The following is a 16613-nucleotide window of genomic DNA, read 5'->3' as shown; positions in this document are numbered from 1 at the left end:
AAGATGAGCCCCAGCAGAGAACCATCTTTATTAGAGACTTAATTAGAGTAATTAGCATAGTGGGCTTTTCACTCCTGCCCTATAAAAAGACTGCCATTGAATCATATATTGTTCCCAGGGCCTTAATCCAATATGTCATTGGATTTGTGCTAATATGAAAGTCTGAGCCCTATTATTACTGAGAGGCAGAAAAAATGATTTGAGAACAGCAATGACCAAGGTGACACTGAGCTCTGAAATACTCAAGAGTCATTTGGTATTTTTCCCCAATAGGTGGATGTACCTTAATGTAGAGAGGTACTGTAGCACTAAAATGTTAATAATTTATCAATAATATGAAGGAAGCTATTTAAAGGAGGGAAGAAATGAATCCATCTGTTGGACCTGACATTGGATTGCAAAGGCACTGCATACAGTACCTGCCCATAGGCTTTTTTTTTCTCTGAAATATTCATTTAGGCAGCCCTGCTCCTCCTTGACTGACTTCTGTAGTGTGTTGTAGAACTAAGGATCCAAGGATATTGACTGGCAATCCTCTGAATTCAAAGCACATACACTTGTGCAGCATTCTGTGATGCAGGCAGTACACAAATAATAAAGTAAAAAAGCTACATGAAATCCATCTCTTCAGTATGTTCACAGATTACATACCAAACATCCATATGCTGGTTTTATCCTCTAGGAAATTATCAAAAAATAGTTTCTGGTTTTTAAATCTGTCCAACTTTGGTTTGTTTTATTAGAGAAATATTCCCCCCAGAGCCCAGTCCTGTGAGATTAGATTTTTTTGCTGAGAAATTGAAATGCAGTAGTGTATCTGCAGACACAAAGCATTGCTCCTTGGCTTATAGTACTGGTCAACACTGCTGCTACACTTATGGCATTCTTGAATACTACAATTAAAATTAAGATGTGGACCTACAGGAAATTGTAACAATTTTCAGTAATTGATTGTATCATTTCGCCATCCAAGATTCTACTGGTATCTTTATGAGCAGAAATTGATTCTTTGTTTCCTTCCCCATTCACTCTTGCATGAATAACCCAAACCCATTTTGTGCATTCTCTTTGTGACTTTTTAGTATTTCATGCCAGAAATCAAAATTGATTTTTTTTTGCATTTGAAGGATTGTGTGTAACATATTTTCATATTTAATTTATGGGGATTAGGGGATTTCAAATGAATAGCCAGTGAATAAGTCATGGTTTGAATTACATTTCATATTTAATCTATCAGAGCTAATATCTCTCCAGCCTGTGCTAGTTTTCTCTGGGACAATACTGTCTTATACTTGAAATTAAAACCTACATGCTACAATGCAATAACAAAATTGTTTACCTTGACCATATTGCCATTTATGAACCATAAGGCTATTATTTAACATGCAGGTCTAACAAGAAGATGCAAACCAGATTTGTTCTGACTCATAATAGTGAGGGAGTCCAGCTTCTTGAAAGATGTGTCGAAAACATACTGGGGATCCACACACAGACTCTGACTACATACAGCTCTGTTTCCTGACAGAGGAGTGCAAATGTAAATACTGTATAAACCTTGTGAGTGTTTTTGTGCTGGGGTCACCGGCCTGAGCTATTGACATTAGGAAGGTATACAGTCATACACTCACACAGGTCTGGGTTTGTAATCAGGAACCTATAATAAGATGCCTGCACAGCCCATTTTTTTACTCAAGAATCACAATATCTGGATCACACAGCCTCTGTATCCTGTTGATGTTGGGGAACATTTGTGTAAAGTGAACATTATTTTTTTTTATGAACAATTCAACTAAGTTTCTTTTGATGTTTAATGCATTTCGATGTACCAGCATGCACTGCTATCCAAGCCACTGGGGGCCTTCCCAGACCTACCTGATCAAACATCTGAAGATGGACAGGAAGGCAGATGAATCTTAAACACTTCACACTACAGGCTGACCAGTAGAGTCTGTGTTCTTTGAAATTGTAATAGCCAACTGCTTTTGTAGGCTATGCTTTCCTTTCTTAAAAAAAAAAAAGCAATGCTCAAGCATCGGTTTTTGTGGGTATTTGGCCATTATTAGTAAAATCTCATGCATTTTGTAACACATTATTGTATATGCAAGTACAACTCTACATCTGTAGGTTTTTACATGTTAACCTATACATTACTGTAGGTTATATGGGCTTTAGGGTACAGTTTGTACCACGCAACCATTGTTACAGTGCTCATGCTACAGTACATGTATTTTAGTTTCAACCTAATGACATCAAAATCGCTGATTGAGCTAAAAAAAAATCTTTCTTCCATTTTGGATGTGTTGTGAGGACATGACCAGGGAAATGATGAATGTTTGATCATGTTCACGGAATGAATTTGGTTTGCAAACTGAATTATACAAAATCCATTTTATTTTATTTTTACAAAGTAAAGTGCAACTTCATTTTATTTGGCTTCTGATTCAAGCCTTGAAAAAATAACAGCATATGGATAAGAAAAGAACAGTGGAGAAAATGTTTATTAGAATACTATTGTGATGTTTGCGCCTCTACATAGAAGAGGATATGCCTTTGGATCCATACCTTTTTGCCATGGTCACCCCATGTGGCTATTGACAATTCAGAGTTGATTCCTCCCCTGAGTAGTATGTATCAGATTATCAGTTCATGTGGGTACTGGTATGCTTTCTGAAAGACCCTTCATTTAGCTGTCTTTACCTCCTAGAATAGACGTAGATAGTGTCACTTACCAGTAACGCTAATTTTGAAGACTTATTTACAGATATAAGAATTTGGTTTTGCAATTCAAAACTGTTGCCTTTTCCCCTATGTGGCAGAGAAGTAGTAGCAGCTCCACTCTCAACATTAATGTTTCACCTCCTCAGGAATTGAGGTGTCTTAGTGGAGCAGTCAGAAAAGGTTTTGATGCCTTTGGATGTAAAAGTGAATCTTAGGAATCCTAGATCATAACATTTTCACAGATGTAGCAGCACTAAAGATATTAGGGTTCATTTCTATTGAAGTGCAAAACAGCCAATTTTATTCCTCTAGTAATTGGTCGCTCTCAGGGGTAGGTATGTGAAACCTAATGGGCTGCAAATGGCTATCTGGTTTCTGAACGGCAGACCAGGGGAAATAGGAAAAGTGTTACATCAAAGTCTTCCTGTAGACTTTGTGGTCAGTGGAATATGAGTATATTACTGTTGGGAATGTCATAGCCTTGTATATATTATACAGTTTCCTGGAACTATATATTGTATGGCAAAAACAAATTTTAAGGGGTAAATAAAAATACTAATCATAGAATTGCGTCTTCACCCATTAATAGGCTTTAACACTGAGTATCAAAGCTCATCTGGTGAAATGTACTGTGTTAACAGCAACAGCAGTATGCAGTTCATAACCAGATTCTAATAGTGGTCAGATCCAAAACTAATTAACCTTTAAAAAAAAATTAAATTAAGATGTCCTGAACGTTCCAAATGTTCTCCGCTGTATATGCAGCTTAAAGAAAATTGAGTGTATTGAAATAAAGGGGAAAGGCATTCAGAAGATTTCTGTAGGGGGTGATTTTCAAGCAGAGTGACATTCTCTCTCCAGTGTAAGTCCCATGCTCCAGTGTATACAAACAAAGGAGAAGCCTTCTGAAATATTGCAGAGGATGAAGGCTAAATTGCACTGTTACAGTTTGAAAACCATGCAGCCCTTGCCCCCCAGTTCATGCTGTTGCCTTCTGGAATGTGGCACAATGTGGTTTGAAAAGCTGTTTTATTGTGCTGAAAAAGAAAGCAATCACTGAAATGTAGGTGCCCCTGAACCTGAGAGTGGAATAAGAGTGCTTGTCTGTAGCTTAGGACAGAGAAGAGGAGGGGGAGGAGGGGGTGCTGGTGGAATGTTTTATGAGAAGTCATCACTGTGTTTGTGAATAACAAAGATACAAGGAGCAGCAACCTTGGAACAGGGCATTTGAACAAAGTTGAGCTCTTACTCTGCGGTGGAGTCCAGCTCTGATTTTTTTTTTTTTTTGGAAAAGCCGCTGAATTGCTGGCAGTGCCACTGTCTTGTGCAAGAGAATTAATAAAAGGGAACAAAGGTCACGAGCTCTCACAGGGTGTGTTTTTCACTCCGACCTTCTTGAGACAGCTTGAGAAATAAGTGCCACACTCTCTTGGCTTTCTAATCCTTGGGTTTTTTTTCCCGTGAAGCCACACAAATTCACTTGTCAATGACAGTATTTCCATTAACCTGCAAGGTCGGTTTAAACCTGCCTTTTTTATCAAAGATGTCTGGGTGTGGAATTTAGAAATTAAATACACAACAGGAGAGCTACATAGTGTAGTTCCAGGGTTGTTACATTTTGACATGTATGTAATGTGATTAACGGAGGTCACAGGATACAGTTTCTATTCATACCATATCTGTTATTTTGGGCTTCAGGTAACAGCACTCGAGCACAATCTGGTGTCTGAATACGAGGCCCAAGAGGAATCTTCACACATTAAATACAGTTAAATACATTAAATACAGTGGAAACAAAAAGTGCAGGATGAGGAAATAAGTGTCCCTGGGGGTTGTTTTTCTTTATCTTTGTAAGTTGTAATAAATGATGGAGGTTACACCTTAAAATCTTTAGGATTTCTGCAATTTCAGATTTATGTACAGGCCTGGCTTACGGTTAGATGTTTTACTCAAGGAAAATATGAAAGTAAGGACACAAAAGAGTTAATTCATTTCTCTGTCGAAAAGCCATCCGTTGCAACTGAGTTCCTGGTAAGGCACTGGAGAATGTCATTTACCTGCTACCTGATACTGTCGGCAAGTGTGCTGGTGCTTTTCTTGGCCACATTCCCGTGGTACTGCACACCCCCGCCGTTCGGGAGGGTGGCAGGAAGAGGTGTCTTACCCATACTTGGATTTAGGTGCTGATAGCAATATGGGGAAATCACAGAAATGTAGAGGTTTCCAAGAATCCCAGTATTTTCTAGGACAGTTCGTGGAGACTAGATTTATTAGTGGCTGACCAGTAGCAATAACTGTAATACCATTACAAGGCTGAGATGCAAACCACAAAATTCTACTCCATCATTTGGCACAGAAATCAAACGTTGGGAGTGTACCAAAGTTTGGGGCAGACGTTTGAATTAATTTTCCCCTAATGCATTTGATATGAGGCATCTGTCATGTGTATACAGGGGGGTAATAAAAGCTTTCTAACTCCCCTTTACTGCAGTTGTACAGATCGTTATCCACCTCGTCCCGTTAATGAGGCAAGGAGAACAAAAATAATGGATTGTACCTCTGCAGCACTTCCCTGTGCCACAAATTCACACTAACAATGTTTTGCTTTCCCATGTGACATCTTAAAAATGACCACCTCTGAATCTGTCTTCTTCCGTTAGAAGAAGAGGAACACCTCCTCACCCTTTAATTAAATTAGGCGAAACTCTGTCCCCTTGCTGTAATTCATTAGAGTCCATCAAATGAAATAAGATAGATTCAGAAAAGAAACGTGTATTTTTCAGATCACTGCAAACTACATGGTGTTCTATGTGGCATAGCAAACACAATTAAGGGCTTCTGTCAAGTGTAAGCCTTTGTGCTTGTCAGGAAAAAAACAGCACACTGAGTCAGCTCTGAGATACACATACAGGTATTTAAGACTTTTTGCTGCTTTGACATGTGAGCCAATAGCCAAGTGCTAAAAGTTTTGGTGAAGAGGTCAGAGTTTTTCCCTTTTGAAAACGGAAACAGGGCACTATTTTGAGTTGTTTGTACAGAAGGAGCTCTTAGGGAAAATGCTACTTGAGGTCGAAAAGTTGCAGTAAATTGGGCAGAAAAGTAGAGGCAACTCTGCATGTAACAGAACAGACAGTTTTGAAAGAATGTTATGAATATTATGGTTTAAGTTGCATAGCTCAGAAAGGATCTGAGAATAATCTTTCACTTGTATGGAAAGAACGCTTCAGCCAGGCTCTGACGATGTGGGGTCCTTCTATGTTAAACACCCTTGTAATCCATTACAGTACAGATCCCATCAGCCATTAGGTATAAAACCTAATGTGGAGGCTGAGGCCGAATATAGTCCACTTCAGACTCCTCCTTCTGCACCAGTATTGATAACCACCCCTCCCCCATCCCTAGTGCCTGTTCAGAGCGCACACAGCACTGCCGTGTACTCTGGACAAAAGCTGATGAACCTGAGTCACCTTTTCCCATGTGTCACTTGTCCTGAAGTCTTGCCTTAAGGCCTGGTGATGCTGGAACTGTAGATTCCTTATTCACTTAAATCAGTCTACAATCCACAAAGGCATGGCACGGAAACCAAACTGTCCAGTATATACGGAGCAGGGTAGCAGTTAAGGTTGTAGGATTCTAGCTGGAGGGCTCTGCTGTGAATCCAAGGAGGGGATAGCACTGCTGTATTCTTGAGGAAGGTGTTTTGGCTGACATTGTGCCAGTAATTCCACGTACAGACCGTAAGCTGGTGCCAAACCTTGTATGGGGAAAATCAGTCATCATTGCAACCTCTGTGAGCCACTTTGCACAAACGCATCAGCCGAATAAATACAGAAATCCACATTAGCCACAACGTCTGTGTACTGTGTTTTTCTCCCTTTGGCTGTTGTTCCCTGTGTTGTCTCCTGTTGACGGTTTCTGCCTGTTCGGGAGGACAGGGACGGAACAAGGCCCACGTTTCGGAATCCGGGGGGGTGGGTGGTTCACCCCGAGTCAGGGCTGTGTGCATGAGGACAAAAAAACACCCACATCAAGCATGCTTGCGGTTTGATGAGGGCAGATCGAATCAAAACATGATCGTGTGCCATCTGCTGTCTCTAAAATAACCTTTAAAGTCAAATTAGAAAGGCTTGCAAGGGAAAAAATAATGGCTTTTTCGTGGAGCCAAAACAGGCACGGAGAGGCCCTGTATGGGCTCCAGAAGTGAAGGCACACAGGCAGTGAATATGAAAATAAACCTGGACCTTAGCAACGAAATGCCCTTCATTTCACCTCCCAGTCCCCTCTTTATAAATTGTCATAAATTTTGAGCCCTGTTCATGTTCCTTTGTAATTTTATTTGCGCAACTTTCGAAATGTGCAAATTTTTAATTCGTTTGTCTGTTGTCTCGTTCCTGTAACCATACTGTGTTGTCGCTGGCCATGCAGCCCCTCAGCATTTTCCTCATCTAGAGAGGCTGCTAACTGCCGGGGTGCTGCACTGAATGGTGTTTTTGGGAACTGTTAGCTGCACTAATACTGCACCCATTATCTGCAAACACTAACTGTCCTCTTTGACCTACCAGTAATTTACCAGGATATTCTGTAATAAACACTCGACTTCCTGCTCCCAGTCGCCTGCTTACCTGCTTTTTGCATTGTTCAGGGTTGAATAGACTTTACCATTTTTGCAACTTTTACCTGGCTTTTCCTGTAGAATTTGACATTTTAACAGTAACAGGGAATAAATAGCACTCTCTCCACCACCTCTACCTCACCTCCTTCAGCTGTTGCTTGAAAATCTCTGGCCCTGCGTTGTCAGTGCCTTGTTTAGACAGGAGAAAACCATGTATTATTAAGCAGCAGTTGCAATATATTAACAATAATGGAGCTGTGCTAGTGTGACATGCTGGTGCCTATTGTGACATTCAATAAAGTGTGATCACCATAATGAATTAACGAGCCAGATGTTTCCTTTCACAATCCAGCCGGGTAAATAGCAAGCCCAAAGGGAAGTGGTAGGGTTGTGAAGTTATTAGATTGTTCTCTCTCCCACACAGCAGAGCAGTCAGTGAACTCTGAGTAAGTGCCACCGAGATAGTGAATCACAGCTTGTTGCACTGCAGTACCTGCTTCTGCCTTTGAAAGACCAGCACTTAACTTCAGCTGCTTGAGCCTTGGCAGTCCTATTCCTGAGGCAGGTATTCTCTCACACTGGGTCTGAACCCTAAATTAGTGCATGCCTCGTCATAAATTATCTTGAGAAGAAATGAGGATACAGTTTCCAGCTTGTGAAGACAGAGTTTTAGACTGAACAAGTCCGTGGCTGCCTTTCTCAGTCGCTGGGGCCATTACCTCCTTCCTTCTCCGTGTTTTGTAGGAGGTGGTTACGTCGAAATGTGCAGAGATTGAGCTTTTCCTCTTTTTCTTAATATCTGGTTTAGAAGCTTTAGCAGTGCTGTAATAGATAACCTCTTGAGCTGAAAGAAAACTTCGTCAATAACCCATTTTTCTGGGAGACCTGTTCTTTATTGGGGAAGGCTGTGGCTACTGTGAGCACTGACAACCAATGGTTCGTTAAAATGGCTGAAAGGGCAGCCCTTGCGAAGCTCCGTTCATTCACTGCGCAAGGCCAGAACGACAGACCTTGCTTGGGCTCTGATGTGTAAATCAGGTGACACTCTGAACACAGGCTGCTGACTTAGAGACTGGGCCACATTCAATTTGACCAGCTTCCAGGACCTTGGAGTTTCTAAAGAAAAGGGAGGTATTTATCTAAGTATTCATTTTTAGTTCATGTTTTGTGTTTCTTTTCAGATACATGTAGCCATCAAGGTGTCAATAGACCTTGTACTATACTTGCACAGAGCTTGTCTGAGAAGTTTGTATGTTCAAAGTACAGGTATGTGTTTGCTGAATTCTCTTTTAAAGTCAGTTGTGTAGTAGACTTGAACCAGTCGGCTTTGTACAGAAAGCTGCTGTTTTCTGAAGATAATTGAGGGATGTTTTCTTGAAAGAATGTTGAGTTTGTGCAACATGTCCTCATTGTTTCTATTACTAGTAGATCATAAGAACATACGTTACAAATGAGAGGAGGCCTGTCGAGGTCTTTTGCTTGCTAGTAGCTAATTGTCTGGAGCCATTTCCAAAATTGAGTAGTGCATATATCACTCCCAGAGGTAGTAAAAATATGACACAAATGTCATCTGAATCAAATTTTAAACATTTGATAAATCGGATAGTTACATATATTACAGTTTTAAACATGCACGCAAGTCTATGAGTTTATAGTTAAATATTTCATATTTATATTACATTATGTTAACACAAATACTGGATAATTAAATGAAATAAACACCAGTAAACTGAAATTAGAACTTTGACAAGTTATGCTTTTGGCTTTAAATGTAATAAGTGCGCTGGCACACTGAGTAGAACATTTAGTCGTATGTATTGCAGCTGTGAATCTCAGCTCTCCTTTTGAAGTGATTGAAGTTGCTGCTCTGGGGTTGCGCTCATGTCTGAGGTGCTCTGATGAAATGGTTACAAAGCAAATGACTCAGTGATGCCATTTTATATTAGTGAGATGTGAAAACGTGTGAAGAGCGAAACTGGAAAGCTAATTCTGTTGAGCCACAAAACTGAGTTGCTTGTAGCAAGTACACCTTACTCTGACCGTATTTAAAACAGATTTAAATATTCCAAATATGTTTCATCATGAGGTTAAAAGTTTTAATTTTGAGAAGGAGCACAGTCTGCTGCTTTTTAGAAAATTAGTGTTTGTTTCACTTGTTTGAAGTGGATCAACAGGTGGCCCAAGTCTGGGTTGAACTCTGGGATCCCGGGTTCGAGCCAGGGTCATCTCACTAGCCGACTGTGACTGGGATTCGCCAGGGGTGGGATGGTGTTAGTCGGCCAGGGCTTTCTGAGCTCTTCCGATCCCCTGGGCGCTGGCAGGAGGGTGGTGCTCGCGGGGAGGGCCGCGCCCCTTCTCCAGTCAGTGCTGAACCTCCAGCAGGGGGCAGTGTGTCCGGTGATGTGTGGAAAGATGATTGGATCTCAGGTGGGAGAGCTGGAGGCGCCTTATTCATCCCTGTGTATGGTCACAGGGTTCATAACTGCGAAACAGCCTCTTATCACTCCTGTTTTGGAAAGGAGTCAGTGCTGAAGACATTGCTGCTTTCTGTTTTTAGCTATGCTTTCAAGGGTGTTTAAGCTAAATATATATATAGCATCCCACTTTAAAAAGAAAAGGCTGGTGGAAGTACCAAGTTAAAACTTCTAACATTTTATAGTAATATAGAATTTGGATTCACAACCTTCAGATTTTGAAAAGGGGAAAAAAAAAGTTTCTCCATTGAAAGATTCTTGCTTGCATTGCATTGCTTGCTCTCTACTGCCTTGAGAACCTTTGTCTTGAGGTGAATTTAAGGTGTTTTTTTCTTCAAGCGAAAATCATGTAAAAGGGGAGACCTGTACCTTTAAGCAGAATTCTAAAATTAGGCAGTGAAGAATGTGGAGAGAAGCTTAATAAAGAGAATTACAACTAAATCACACTTCAGGCACACTATCCACAAACCCATAGAGCAGCATGAGAGAGAGAGGCTGAATATTAAACATGATAAAATCCTAATGACATTCCTTGGAGGAGTGCAGACGCAAAATGTCAGTGACCTAGATTGAGATTGGAGCGCCTTCCTGCTGAATCTTTTATAGGGAACAAAAATTGGAGCAAATTTAATTTACTGTAGCCAAGAGCTGAACTAGGTGGAGAGAATGAGGAGGGGCAAGGGGTGTGAGGTGGGCAAAGAAACCAACCTTTATTTCTTTGCATGGAAAAAACACTTATTTCCCAAAAGTTGAGTTTTGCACAATCATTTTCTACTTATGCATCAACATCAAAGACTATTGTGAGTTACTGCTTTTTCTTTTCCAGTACTCAGTAACCAAGGACACTGTGACACAACCTTTACTGTTTTTCCATTCTCAGTAACAAGCTGTACACTGTCCAAATGACCCCAGTGGTCAAATAAGAGCGTAAGAAAGGCTGCAAATGAGAAAGGGCCATTAGGTGCACCTGGACCATTTGGTAAATAAAGACTTGTGGAGCTTCACATTTAAACAAATTCCACAGTATTTCAATTTAAAACCTGTATACCATACCGACTGCTATTATAATGACCTAAAGCAGCCATGAGCCATGAGGAACGTTGTTAAAGAATTGTAAAATAGCACATAAAACTGTATCTACCTGCATTCATACCATCAGGGCTGGTACGTGATTCAAAATTTTAATTTAACAGAGGCAAATTTTGAAAAGCATAATTTCTACAATAGTTCGAAAACTGCAGCCTGTCTCTGTCTGCAGGTCACTTACGTGTTAGCTAGGCTTTCACAAAGGATCGATACAAAACAACATGCTCTTGGGTCTTCCATTACTATTTAATTTTTCTTGTGTTCATTGGTTAGTTTAGGCAACACCATTCCTAATGATCCACCAAGTGTTCATTTGAAGAAACTCCCGAAGGCCCCACCCTGAGCTTCACCTATCCTCCGTCCCTTGGGGAGTTAGAATTGCACCAAATGCATTTTACAATAAGTGATTAAAATGGAATGAAGTTGCTTAGCAAACATAATTTGCTTTCAGTTCTTATTAATGTTATATTTTGCGGGCAAGACGATTAACCACTGCTAAGGAGGAGATCACTCGTGTTCGATTCCGTTTCTCACCACACTTCTGCTGGGGAGCATCAAAAGCATTTGCAGACTGCATTTAACCAAAGGCTACTGCGGGTACCCATTCCATCAGCCATTCCTGAAACATTTCCATGCCAGGAAGCAGCTCTGTATAGAGACCTCTCTGATGTCTGGATTACAATGTGATGCTTGCTTCTGTACTTGCATGGTGTGGGACTTCTCGTGATACCTTCCTGTATAGTTAGTTTGTACGTCTTCATCTTGTTAGACTTGCATGTTGTCCTGCTGAATGTTAAATTTTGCCTTTGTCACCAATTAGGGGTTTTAAAGGACTGGTTCAGCATCTAGAACTTAGCTATATCTATGCAGCAGACACATGTGTGGTGTGTTTGATAGTCAATCCAACCTAATTTCTGAAAGTAATTTTCCCGTAAACCTAATGCTTAAGGACACTTTATTATTTTTGCAACATAAATACAATTGTACACTTTTCTGGAGCAACCTCACTGACACATACTTCCTTTCAAAAGATGATTAGCAGTCATTGTGTTCTCACTAGATCCCAGTGTAGCAAAACATATTCATTGCCCTCTTGGTATAGGATTTTTTATCTAATTGTTTATAATAATTATTTTTAAATATTGCAGTTGTGATTATTGTAAACAAAAACATCTTTACGCTGCAAACAATATTGTCGGACATCTTGTTTAATAACCAGATAAAATGATTGTGGAGCTATATAAAGATTTTCAGTTGGGAAAAGGCAGGACTGGATTGGGAGTTCAGTCCCTTTAAATTTTACTTGAGGGACTGATGATGCCAGACTCTCAGTGGCTGAGCTGTGAAGTGAAAAGCATCACACCTTATTTTGTAATTATCAGGTTTTTATTGAGTTTCTTTTGGCCAAATGCAACTATGAAAAAATACCAAGCTACAAAATAAACACTGAAAACATGGAATACAGTTGTTATTCTTAAACTTCTAGTGTTATGTGTTTACATAATAACTTGAATTATAATTTGTTTGCTTGATCGTGTACCACCACAGGTTTTGACCACTTTATGTAGAATTACTCCAAGACCGAGATCATAAAAACAATAAAGACCAAGGAAATAGAAACAATACTCCTCATTCATCAGCGCTGGTGAGTCTACAATGCCCCCTCCTTGTGAGAATAACAAAATAAAAGTCACCTTCTTGCAAGAGCTTACACAAATGGGATAGACAATTTTGGCAGTATATCCTTTTTTAAGTATAAGAAGCTGATTACCTTGTCACTATTTATAAACGAGTTGCCTGAACATGGGAGCACAGCACTAAAAACTGGTAGTCAATTTGGAAAACCTTGTTTGCGCTGCTTTGACTCTCTAAGAAATATATAGTAGCAGAACTGTGTAAAAAGCCACAGATAAAAACATTACTTGCACAGTTTGATATCTAGGAATCTATTTCGTTTAGAATCCCTCTGATGAGCCGAGCTGATCCTGAAGTAATGACTGGATGCATTGACCTATTAAAGGAATGAGGATTCATGGTGTTTCCACAGAGCTGCTTTGAAAAACTGCAGAGAACTGAAATACATTATTTTCTGAATATCTGTATTGTTTACCCACTTCAGATGAGCTCCTCTAGTTCTGATACACACTAGTGGGGATGTGATTTAATTCTGGGTACACTGACAATAGGCTTTCTGGAACCTTTATTGTACATTAACAAAATATTCAGAGCTTTATAATGAGAAGGGGAGTGGGTTTAGGGTTCGTTTTAATTGCTGGATTTGTCACGATCAGCACAGTTTCAGTGTTATGTATTGTGTGCGAGCTCAGACATTGTCATGTTTCTTTAATCTGTTGAAGTGCATAATACATTATCCCTGTTTTGCTTTTTTACATCTGTACAAGCTCGTCGATGAAAGGATTTGTTCATGTAAAAGGAGTCCACCCTTCATTATGGCATTGGGCACTCCGGCCCTGTCTCCTGATGCCACAGTGTTCCTTCAAAGCAGCCTTTTCCTCTTTTCATGCTTCTCTCCTCTCTGAATGGCGTGGGCCCATCATAAGGATACCTTGAGCGCGTTTAGTGAAGGTGCCTGGTAGCATTTTTCTCTGGCAGAAAGAGATGACAAATTAAATATGCAAATAATCTGAAGTGGGCCATGTAGCAGTATCGTGACTGAGACAAAATGTCCTTTCACTAGGGGGCATTTTCCTGTAACCTGTGACTCTGTGCCGTCTCTGTAGGTTTTGTAGAACTCGGCTTGTTCTGTTACCGTGTTTTTTGACATTTTAAGCTTGGGACAGTTGCAGCCTGGATAGGACACCATGCAATTGAAGGATATTCGGAGAGACTCTTTTGGGACATTAATTAACCTAGATTGCATGTCTCTGGGAGATCCCTTCAAAATGTATTATTACTTACAGTATAAAGGCATATCATTTTTTTATCTTTTATTCTCAATGTGCAATATTGTTACGTGTTAAGTAATGCAGAATGATTGATAAATCATTTTTTAGTTTGCTATTGGGTTTATCATGGGAAGAGATCAACAGCCAAAGAGATCTCTCCAACACTGGAAAAACTGCAGGTCAGGGATTCACACTGGGTATTGGACTGGTGAAGTGTGTTCTGTCCAAAGCAATAGAGCTCACAGACACTGCTATTGGCCTTGCACATTATATCTTTTAACAGATATAACAGGACAGGCTCCGGGTTTCTGTTGTTTTTTTCTAGTTTATCATCTCGTCACAGGTTTTCTCAGCCTTGTGCTGTGTGGCGCAGAAAGCATGACACGAACCGTTTGAAATTGACCCACAGTAATATCAAAGCGCTTTCTGTTAACAAGTACTAAATAGATCTGCACACTAAAGCTGATTCTTTGCAGCAGAAGGTTGACTTCATTCTGATTAAGTACAGAAATTTAAACCAAATCCCAAATCTGCTCCACATGTGCCTTTAAAACCAGACAATAATAATAATACTTTAATTGGATTAATTTGGTGTCTTTGTATAAAATATTAACTCAAAGTGTTATACAATAAAAAAGAAAAATAAATATAAACAAAATACATCACATTACAATCGATACCATGAAATCTCTAGCAATGTCATTTGTAACACATAATGTAACATGTAATGTGTAATGTGTTTTCTGTATGTGAAAACACACAGACACACAATTCCTGGTCTCATGGAGAAGAGTTTTTCATAGCTCAGATGTGGAGGAATTCAGTAAGGAAAGACAATAGTAATGATGTGTTCCTATAATAGGATAGGGCAATACTGCACCTTGTAACCAAAAAGAATTAAAAACAGGAAAAAGTCATTGTTAAGTTGGCAAACTGAAAATGCTGTATATAGTTTTGAAATAAGGTCCAGATAAAATCAGAATTTCCCACCCAGTCACAGATTGGGCAAACAAACCAAGGATGTGCTTGTGGCGTTTTTTGTGTGAGGCTCCAGTCAGAAGCCCACCGTCACGTTCCAGAGTGGAAAGCTACAATGTCCGAGTCGAATGTTTGACTTAAACCCGGACCCAAAACAAGGAGCTGTGGGAGGTTCAGCCGTTCAAACGTCTTTGCACAGTGATCTTTGCCGTTAAGTGTTTTCCGCAAGTTCCTTCAGCTGAGTGGCTGGATGCAAATTTGACAAAGGTAAAATTACAGGTCTGAAAATAAGAGGAAGGCAGGAATGAGAAGGTAATCGTGAGTAATGTATTCATTTTACTTACCCCAGGAAGTGAGCTTTCCCTCTGGAGGGAGGGGGGGCATGGGAAAGATCTTAACAGGGAAGCCCAGCATGTAATTAGAAGTGACAGAGCAGGACCATGGGCTGAGCATGTTCAATTTTGCTCGGTGGAGGCAGTAGGCCCTGACTCCTGTTCCACTGTGGGTTCTGCAGTTTCGCTCATCCCCAACGGCAACTCCCAAGTCTCCCTTGTGATAAGAGGCACGCTGAAAGAGTCACATTGCTGCTTTAATTGCGAAAGGACTGGATCAGAAGGGGAAGATGGTTATTCTGTAAATCTTAAAATAGTGCTCAGCTGAGTCATTCTGTGAGGCTGCTGGACTGTTTCTTAACCGTTTACTTGCCTAATTTTTCTTTGGACAATATTTTGAGGGCCATGTCCAATTTCTGGTCATCTATGGACATCTCTGTTTTTTTGTCAGCTGTGTCCTATTCTCTTGCTGGCCTTCTCACTTTCTTTTCACCATCTCCTTAAATACGCACAGTTAAAATGCAGATCATATTTTCTTATGATCCTCGGCGTCTTGCAGAGTTCGTCCAAAGTTTTTCAGAGGTGCTGACAGAGAAGTGGAATGAAGGTCCAAAAACTGGAGAACTGATCATGCAGAGCTCTGACACTCGGGTTCTGGTTTCCCTGCATTTACTGCCCATTCTTTGTGTGTTTGGTGTTCCCGCATATAATCAATTCAGTCCTGATACAAGGCCAGTTTTGTGGATTAAAAGTGCTTTTGAGAAAAAAAATAGTCTTTATATTTTTTTTCCAGGAAACAATTTCATGCAGCATGCGATCGTTCCCGTTAAATGGAAGAATTCATGAATATTGCATGTAGTTATGCTCCTTTTATAATTTAATTAAAACTTCACCAAACATTACGAAGTGCAGGAGCTGTGTGGAGCAGACGGGAATGCATTCTAAATCAGACAGATTACTGTGTTCCCATAGTCCCTGCAGTGAAATGAGACCCCGAGCTTTGCTTTACGTTTGGAAGCAAGAAGTCTTTCACGGGATAAATATCGGGTCTGGCACATGGATATCGGTGAGCTACAAACTTATTTAAATGCCTAAGAAAATGTAATGTTCTTAAGGACAATGTTACTCAAAGGAGATAACAGTTCACTGTCTCAACTCTGTTACTGCTGCACATGGGGCTAACTAGGCATTCTAAACACATGGCTAATTATTCTTATCTGCACGAGAACGAGGAATTCTGAACACGACCATGAGAGTCGGCTCTCCAGTGCTCAAATAAGCTTTTAAGCTGTGAAATATTTTGACTTCCTCTGTCAGAGGAGAGAGCGTACCCCAAATTCCCTCCGTGCGCGTTCTGCTGTGCTTTGTCCTTTCTCCCTCCCTCTCTAATGGAGGGGAAGATGGGCCCTTTTCATGCAGCACGTGCACGTACAGACCCTTCCCCCACCGCCGAGAGGAGTAGCTCATTGTTAGAAGCCAGCGTGATTCCGCGTGGCGACTGTGCCAC

The 16613-nt window shown here is 40.3% G+C and overlaps 1 protein-coding gene and 1 long non-coding RNA gene across 3 annotated transcripts in view; one reads left to right on the top strand and one right to left on the bottom strand.

Moving 5' to 3' along the window:
• nol4lb (nucleolar protein 4-like b) overlaps positions 1–16613 on the top strand; it is a 113728-nt gene that overhangs the window by 67755 nt on the left and 29360 nt on the right. The window lies entirely within an intron of this gene.
• Positions 11827–15393, bottom strand: LOC107079614 (uncharacterized). Its single transcript, XR_001480566.2, has 2 exons — positions 15119–15393; positions 11827–13496 (listed from the first exon to the last, which is right to left on the bottom strand). It is a non-coding gene; the product is annotated as an uncharacterized lncRNA (long non-coding RNA).

Source organism: Lepisosteus oculatus, chromosome 16 (genome assembly GCF_040954835.1).
Source record: "Lepisosteus oculatus isolate fLepOcu1 chromosome 16, fLepOcu1.hap2, whole genome shotgun sequence".
Classification (NCBI taxonomy): domain Eukaryota; kingdom Metazoa; phylum Chordata; class Actinopteri; order Semionotiformes; family Lepisosteidae; genus Lepisosteus; species Lepisosteus oculatus.
The sequence above is the reverse complement of the archived record's forward strand: the minus strand, read 5'-3'. Positions and strand labels throughout refer to the sequence as shown.